The sequence below is a fragment of the Marmota monax genome, unplaced genomic scaffold (assembly GCF_021218885.2).
Source record: "Marmota monax isolate L192 unplaced genomic scaffold, Marmota_monax_Labrador192_F-V1.1 WCK01_AAM20220418_F8-fsc01879, whole genome shotgun sequence".
Classification (NCBI taxonomy): Eukaryota; Metazoa; Chordata; class Mammalia; order Rodentia; family Sciuridae; genus Marmota; species Marmota monax.
In genome coordinates, this window is record NW_026695082.1 from 539 (window position 1) to 9451 (window position 8913).

An 8913-nucleotide genomic window follows, 5' to 3' on the forward strand; every position below is an offset into this window, starting at 1 on the left:
TGTATTAATAGTCCACTCTTACATTTCCGTGATAAACAGAAAAATTCATGACCAAAAAAAAAGAAGCTTATAAAACTAAATATGGATCTCAGCATTAAAAGCTGAACAGAGAAAGGAATTAATTCGCTTTAATTAAAAAATCACGAGTGGACGATAGTGTGTAGAAACTGAAAATTTACAAACTATTTAAAACCTGGAATCGCTGACTTTTCAGAAACTACACAGATGGATCATGGGTGGTGGTGAACAGCAGAAAGGGATTATGGATGAATCTGCATTGCTCTAGCTGCTCCCCATGCCACCAGTCCCTGAGGAAATCCTGACTTTGATTAGATACTGAGCCAGACTAATGCTGGCAGCAGATCCAGGAAAGGATCAGTAGATCCTTCCACTGGGTTCGCAATTTTGATCTGCGCCCCAACAAATGAAGGATCTCATTGATTTTGGCGCCTTGACGAGCAGCCAATCAAATCCTTTGGAATGGTGAGTTCATGAGAAGTAGTCTGAGAAGATGCATCCAAACCTGCACTGAAACCAGTGTTGCCATGCGTCATAGGAAAATGAGACTGTTGCATTGCCTGGTGCAGCTTGGTCAAATCTGGCTGTGGAATGGCATACTGTCCTTGAATGGTATAGGCCTCTGGACGTGGTCCCTCCAGGTCAAGGTTGAGGCACATGGATGGGATAGTGTGGGTAAAGCTCACACTGTTGCTGCCTGTGCTGTACCTGCCCTGACCACCTGCAAAGATGAATGGAGAACTTGACTGCTTGGGCCAGTACGGATTGGTCACGCCCTTGGAGGGGGGCAGGCAAGTTCAACATGACCACGCAGATGATGGATTGCACAATGCCAGTAATAGTGCTGGCCAATGGCTCCTCTCTGGGGGCCTTGGTGGTGCACGGTGGGGATGGGGCAACTGTGGCCAGGGTGTTCTTGCAGGTGGCTTGACAGGGCATCTAATGGCCATTCGTAGGGGATGGAGGCAGCAAGCTCTGGCCCTCTCTGGCTGCGCATTGGGCTGGGGGTTTTGTCCTGCATGCTGGAGGGAGCGCTTGGATGAGTGTGGGATGGCGGTAATCACTCTGGCGCTGAACTGGGTTCAGGACTGCAGAGATGGCTGCTGGCCAATTGCTGTCCAGGGTCAGGATGGTCACGGGGTCAGCGGTGATCCTGGAGGGGAGGCAGCTGCTGGCGGGGCGGAGTCCTCCAGGATGATGAACCTTGGGATGGGCGCCCACGAGCGGTGGACGTCACGATCAGGCACTATGAGAACGCTGTGGTCCTTGGTGATCAATAAGCAGTTGGAGCAGGACGACAACACTGCAGCAGCTGTGGACTAGAGCGATACTCAGGATACTCACAGGTTAACTTGACTTTTCCTTTTTGGTTTTCTGGTCTTCATGTTCGTCTTTCCCACTGAGATCTTTTTGTAAGTGTGGTAACATTTCCTGAAATCTCATTCTGATGAGTACTTAGGTAAAGAAACTAACAAGTGCTGTTCCATTTTTACTTTTTCTTTACACATTACACCTCATCTAGGCCTTGGTTGATGACTACTTTGGGTGTGGAGGGGGGCCTAAAGACGCAGGGACACCCTCCTTGCCTTTCTTTCTGAGTGCCCCCTCTGTTGCATCTCTATCCTACCTCTTCTCTGTCCTTCCTTTGTTACTGTCCCTTCTGTTTCCATTCACCTTTTCTCAACCATGGCCTTAGGATGGCAAGTTAGGGTCTAAATTGGAATTGACAAGCTGGGAGATCCCAACTGCTACAAAGAGAGTATGTCCCTGTGAGTATGTTGCCAGGATGCCCCAAGACCCTGTTGTGATCAAAATTTGGTGTTCCAGAGGCGGCCCGGCTTCTGTGGAAACCCAGTTGACCAGAAAAGTCCTTTTCTTTGAGTCGGACAGGTGCTGGTTTATCTCACTTTTTCACTTTTGTCCCTCTCTTAGAGACCAAGGAGAGGGTTCCACACTGAGTCTTTTGGATCTTTGACATCCACTGAGTTCTTCGGATGTTTTGGGGGAAAGGACAAGTGTTAGGTGTTTTGTGAACATTCCAAGTTCATTTATAAACAGCAGGCAGCTTTCTGTTCTATATCAGTTTTGTTCTTTTCCTCTTTGGGTTCACTTCACCTCCTTATTGAGTTTGGGTGTAGGGGTCTCCCTCTTCATGAAAAAGAATTCAAAATTAGATGTGAAAGTGAGTATTTAGGATGAGTAAATAAATCACAGCACATTATACATGTGTGTCTTCAAGATTTAGATCCCCCCAGTGTGTTCTTTAAGCAGTTTGCCAGAAATACCTACTTAGAAATGCTTCCTTATTGTAAGAACTGTGCAAGTGAGGAACAGTGACACTTAAGCCTCATTAGGTTGACAATACCTATAGCTCTGGTCTCATGATTTTGATAAAACCTTTCAGACTGAATTTGAAGAAAGCCCCAGATGGGCCCAGGTAGAAAAGTTTCTGCCCTCAAGTTGGCAGGATATAGAACTTGGGCTGAGTTGAAGAAACACTATTCAGTGAATGTAGGGTAACACCAGCCCCATCCACCTCCTGAAAATAGAACAACCTCTCAATTATCATCCCCTTCACTTCCCACCTGTAAAAGCCTTTGACCTAGGAATGTGGGTGTTTACAACTGCTCTTTGTCTCAGGGGGTTAGTACTACCATTGAACAAAGATGATTTCCAGAAGGGATTCTGGAAGGATTTTGATGCCTATCCATCATAATTTATTCAGCATTCACTCTGAAAATTTAGCAGGGTCTCACTTTATGCTAGACAGACTCCCTGTCGAACCTTTCCATTTAATGAGTGGCAGAATACAATAACCAATTTTTAATGAAGGGAATGAAAAGGCATTTTGCAAGAAGTGATATTTTTGTGTGAGTTTGAAAGTAAAGACTAACTATAATAAGCAAAGAAGTGGGGGGGGGGTTCCTGCACAGAATTGGTGGTTATCTTTAATGTCAACCAGGATCTCACTGCTTTGACAGTGCAGCCATGTGCTCAGAGCCACTGAGGAATCTGAACGAGAGCTGTGTAGGTGGCCAGAATGTGCAGGTGTCTCAACTTAAGCCAGAACCACTTGATTTGAGACAACAAGTCACATACAACAGCTCTGCTTTGAAGCTTTGATAGTTATTTAGTTTGCTGTTTCTTTTTAATTTCAATTCAATTCCATCATGGTGATGAGCCACACACATAACGACAATTCATGTGTGTAAAGAAACCAGGGGTTTGATAAATGTTGGGAGCACATTCTGGTCTTTTCTGTGGAAAGTGGTATGTGTTTTATTAATTGTCTTTATTATTACATGATAAGGAAATAGAGCAGATATTCGGCAATAATGCCTCCCTTGATAAGAATTTTATTTTTCTTCAAGAAAGATTCAGGATGTGTTGCTGAGAAAGTTTCAAATTTCAGAGTCTTCCTTTTTATTTTATTTTATTTTTTTTGTGGTGTTACATATTGAACCAGGGCTTCAGGCATGCTAGGCAAACACTCTACCACTGAACTACAGTCTAGCCCCATAGTCTTCCTTTGAAAGGAAGAGGTAGGAGCTAATTAACATGTTTATAGAAGTATTAGGGAGGGGTAAGTTCAGTTTCAACTTCAGGGTGTATGCAGACAGAACCTCCCATAATTTTACTTATAATATATTTCTCTAATATTCATTGAGTACCACCATGATGTCACATTTGTGCTTAGCATGTTAGAATGAATGGCTGGCTTCCACAGAACATTCAGGGGACTCTAGGATTGGTTGAGCCCTGAGTCACATATGTACTTTACTGGAGAGAAATGGGAAGGAGAGTTATGGAGCTTATTGGGATGACCTTGAGATAGCCCAGAGTAGATCCGAAGGTAGACTAAAAAAAACAAAAACAATTTGCATGGTAATGGAAGGAGACCCTCAGGGTTAAACAGTGGAGGGGGTAGAGAGAGAGGAGGGGAGGGGAGGGGAGAGGTGGGGAGGGGGGAGGGTGGAGGATGGGAAAGGCAGCGGAGCACAACAGACACTAGTATGGCAATATGTAAATCAATGCATGTGTAACTGATGTGATTCTGCAATCTGTGTATGGGGTGAAGGTGGGAGTTCATAACCCACTTGAGTCAAAGTGTGGAATATGATATGTCAAGAAATTTGTAATGTTTTGAACAACCCACAATAAAAAATTAAAAAAAAAAAACAAGTTTTTATTATAGGAAATTTCAAACAGCCATGAAAGTAGGCCAAACAGTATTTGAACTCTGTGTATACAACCTCAGTTCCAAAAATTATCAACTACTGAACAGTCTTTTACCTCTACTACCATTATAAATAATAATCCTTAAAAGAAATTATACACAACACATTAACATGGCTATGTTCCTAAAACATCCTTTATTTATAAAAATAGGCAGCTGCCCTTTATAAGCCTGAATTCAAGGATGGATAGTGTTAGGTTGTATGTTTAGGTGTGTGGTTCCTGTTCATTTTAGAGCTGACTTAAATAAGGGTTAAGGTTCATCCCTCACAAGATGGATATCTGTTATTTCAGCACCATTTATTGAAAGACCACAGAATTGCTTTGGCATCTCTGTCAGAAAGGGCACCTACAATGTGCCAGCCACTGACACTCTCATGGTGAACAAGACACTGGAAGGTAAATAACCCATCATCTGTTCCTATTGTATCCTGAAGCTCCATCTCCTAACCTGTGTTAGAGCAAAGGGCTAAACCAGGGTCCATGGTCTGGGGAGCGTAACTCTGCTGGGAAGCCAGCTGCGGGGTACAGGAGCTAGTGAGTGGGTGTGAGGTTTCTTCCCTGGAAGGCTTGTCCAACAAAGGCAGTGGGAGATGGGGTAGAGGAGAGGGCACTGAAGGAGGGAAGCCCCCACACCTGCACCTTGCAACAGGGAAGCTCTGTGCTCTCCAGCGGGGAGCAGAGGAGCTGGCTCCAATGCCCCCCTGGGGAAGGCTACTCTGAGCCTCAGGTGGTGATTCTGGAGTTGAGGGTGAGGAGCAGGGATGGAAGGTACAGGGTGTGAGCCCCGCAGGTGAACAACACCGGTGGGTTTCCTTCATCTTGCCTGAGTTTGTCCGTTGTACATGACTCCCCCTGACCTCCTGTGGCCAGAGCTGTGGCCTTCTGCTTGGCAGTGAGGAGGGGAGCTGTAGAGATGTGGACCCATCCGGTCACAGGAGTGGTGGTGGAAGGCTCACTCTGTCACGGGGTGATGTGAATGACCAGATTCTGCAAAAGGCAGCATCCTAAGTGTGGACCATTGTCAGATCACCAGGGTGACTTTGGGTTTGGGCCAATTTGTCTTCTCCCACCTTGATATTGCCTCAGTACTAACTGCCTGGTTTCTCCTTAGGCACCTGAAGACCCCCCTGAAGACTCTCTCAATAACCAACTGCCCACTGTCAGATTCTGACCAGAATTATCTTTCCCAATGTCCAAACACCAGACAGCTCAGACACTTGGAACTGAGGGGCATCAAACTGACCAATTTCAGTCCAGAGCCCCTCAAATTCTGCTGCACAATGTTGCAGCCACCCTGAAGAGCCTGGACTTGGAAGCTTGCAGGATCACTGACTCCCAGCTCCAGGCCATCCTGCATGCCCTGAGCCGCTACTCCCAGCTCAGGATTTTGAGCTTCCATGGGAACCACCTCTCTATGTCAGCCCTGAGGGACCTGCTGCCTGAAGGGTGGATGGGGAAAGAAATTGCAGCAGGGGGCTCCATTGGAGGGAAGCCCCCCAAGGATAGGACCTTCAGGACATGTGTCTTTATAGAGACATACATAGGGACCTGGATTTCTAGAATGGCATTCAGGCTTCATGGACACAGGAAGATGCTACTTTCTTTCATGGCTGGTCCATAAATAGTCAGAAATGAACGGAATCTCGATGTTAGTCTTCTGACGTCCTCTGTGATGGATTTACCTGGCTTTCTAATGAAACCTTGGGATTCTCCAGGTGCTGATGGAGAAAGATGGCACTGGGTACTTGGTGAACAATGAGGTCCATCCCCAGGAAGTCAAGGGATCAAACTGAAATCTGGTCATGATGTGTGGCTACTCTGTGGCTTAACCCATGCAGGTTAACACAGGTGGATTGGAACATTCTATATAGGCATTGAACATGAGCCTTTGCAAGAAAACCTCTTCTCATTGGACCTCAGTGCCACCCAGACATTCAATGCTGGCCCTTCCTCATGGGCTCCACATAGACCCAGAAACCTCAGGTCCTGGTCTCTGGGTGTGCAGGGCAAGGATATCTGTGCATAAGACAGCCTCATTGTCTCACTCCCAGTGCCTGCAGGAGGTGTCCATGCTGCACATTGATCAGAGCCTCTGGGCCTCACCAAACCTTGCCTGTCATCCACCTAGGTTGTCTGTCCTCAATTCAACTAGTGGTGCCCATTGAAGGTATCCAAATTCCTTTCAGCAAAATAGTAGAATCATATAGGTAGATAACATTTGCAAATATTTCAAAATGAAACTGAATAAATTATAAGCTCTGGGGGTGGGACTGGGTTGCACATAACTGGCAGACCTTCCCCAACTTTTCCCATCTCTCTCTACCAAGGGACACAGGTGGCCTCTTTGAATCAGCATATGGTCAGAAGATGAGTAAGGATGAAGTGGCTGTGGGCAAATGGGTGGCCCTTCCTGGTCCTAGACCAAGATGCCCTAAAGGACAGCTCCCTGCTGGGGAATCAGCTAAGTACTGGGCTGATGGGGTTGTGCAGTGACCTTAGCCTTAGCTTCCCATGCAAGGATGAGAACGAGGTCCACCCAGTCTTCATTTGAGTTATCCTACAGCTGCCTGTGGATGTGTTTTGATTTGGGCCTGAAGGCTTCTCCACACATATTGAACTGGAACCCACTTTGATGTGTAAGCAGACTGCAGCTGACTCTTGGAACAGGGAGCAGAGTCTGGGCCATGCACAGCCGGCTCATGTGTCCCACACACAGCGAAATATGTGCCTCACCCCCTCTTCATGGAAGTTCCTTTTCTCTGGCTCTAAGTCTAACTAGCACACGTGGCAGGCGGAAGGTTCTGAGCAGCATTTGTTCTGCACTGCTGCTGGATTCTAGGTTCAAATAAAGCCAAAGATCTGCAAAATTAGATGTGTCATCATTTGTTCTTTTAAGAGATATCATGACTAAAAAAAAAAAAAGACTGAAAGATATTCTGGTGCCTCCAGACCCCTTGAACACTGGAGGGGTTGTGAGGGCTCTTGGTCTTCCCAGAGCCCTGGGGATAAAGCACTCACATCTCTTTGAGCTGCTCATTTTTGACTCTAGGTTCATTTGTGCTGTGAGACAGCACACAAATGTAGGATGTAATGACAAACAGGACCTGGTGTGTAAGAGTGGCTGGATAGGCAGAGAGAAATGGGTTCCACTTTTTGTGTGATGATCCAGCCAAAGTCACTTCATATTGTTTTGTGATTCCATTTTGTAAAACAACCATGCAAAGTAGAAGGGTCATGACCAGGGCAAGATGTTCTTTTCCTTTTGCTATAGAAACCTTTAAGAACATGGAACTACTTAATGGGGCATTGTTTCTGTAACTAGGGGAATGGGGCTCTGTTTCTGTAACTGGGGTGACTGGGCTAATTGTGATTGGCTGAGCGTCCCTCCACCTGGCTGCACTCTCCCACTACTGTAACTTGGCTTGCTTGCATTGGCTGGACCCCCAAACACCCCTTTTGTGGTTTTCAGGCTTATAAGTAGCACTCTTGCAATTGTTTGGGGCTGATCAGGGGAACAGCTTTACGTTGTGGTCAGTTGCCACCTGAGTGCTTCAATAAAGGCTTGATTCAATTATACATGAGTGGTCTAGAAGTCAATCTATGAAACCCCAGGATGATGCTTTAACTATAACACTTGGAGCAGCTACTGAAAGATGCAGAGTCCTTTGTGCATCTGGATCGAAACAGTGTAGAACCCCTTCTGGAACACTGGCCAATTTCACCTGTACAGTCTAGAAACCCAGAACCCATGATTTTCTAGAGAAATGAGTGAATTTCATCAAAACTAACTCAGGGAGCTAGGGAATCACTCAGTGGTAGAGCACTCACCTAGCATGTGGAAGGGCCTGGGTTCCATCCAAGGCATCACAGAAATAAGTAAATAAATAATTCTAAAAATGATGTGACCATATTGGGAAGGTTTTGGAATAGAGCTGTCTATCTGTTAGAAATATTTGAAAAGAAAGAACCAGAACCCACATGAAACAATGGAATGCATTCTTTAATTCGTCTTGCCAGGTATGTAAAATTGATGTCCTGAAAGATTCGTTTCCAAAAACAACTGCAAAAGCCGGATTGGTGATGCTCAGCTATAGTTCCAGAAATTCAGGAGGCTGAGACAGGAGGATGGTGAGTTCAAAGGAAGCCTCATACATTTAGTGAGGCTGTAAGCAAGGTTACAAGACCCTGTCTCAAAATCCTCCCTGAGGATGTGGCTCAGTGGCAAAGCACCCTTGGCTACAATGCCTGGTCCCCAAGACAATAACAAGTACAAAAATCTGGTTGGAGTGGCACATGTCTGAAATTCAGCTACTTGAAAAGTTTAATTAATTCATATATTCTTCCAATTTTACTAATTGGGGGCATACTCCATGCTTATTTTTTCCAATCCCTTGACATGCAATATTGGGCCATTTATTTGAGATTTTTTTCCTAATGTAGATATTTCTTGCTGGAAACTTCCCACTTAGAATTACTTTTGCTGTACCCACAGGTTTGAATATCTTGTGTGGCCCTGTTCATTGGTCTGCAGGCATTTTACATTTTCATTTTGATTTCTTCAATGACCCACTGGTTGTTGGGGAACACACTGAAGAATTCCCATGCTTTGTAACTACCTGGGGGTTCCTCCTGATATGGACATAACCTATGTACATG

At 45.3% G+C, this 8913-nt stretch overlaps 1 pseudogene; it reads right to left on the minus strand.

Annotated features, from left to right (window-relative positions):
• Positions 1-282: 282 nt before the first annotated feature.
• Positions 283-957, minus strand: LOC124081792 (poly(rC)-binding protein 2-like; annotated as a pseudogene).
• Positions 958-8913: the final 7956 nt, after the last annotated feature.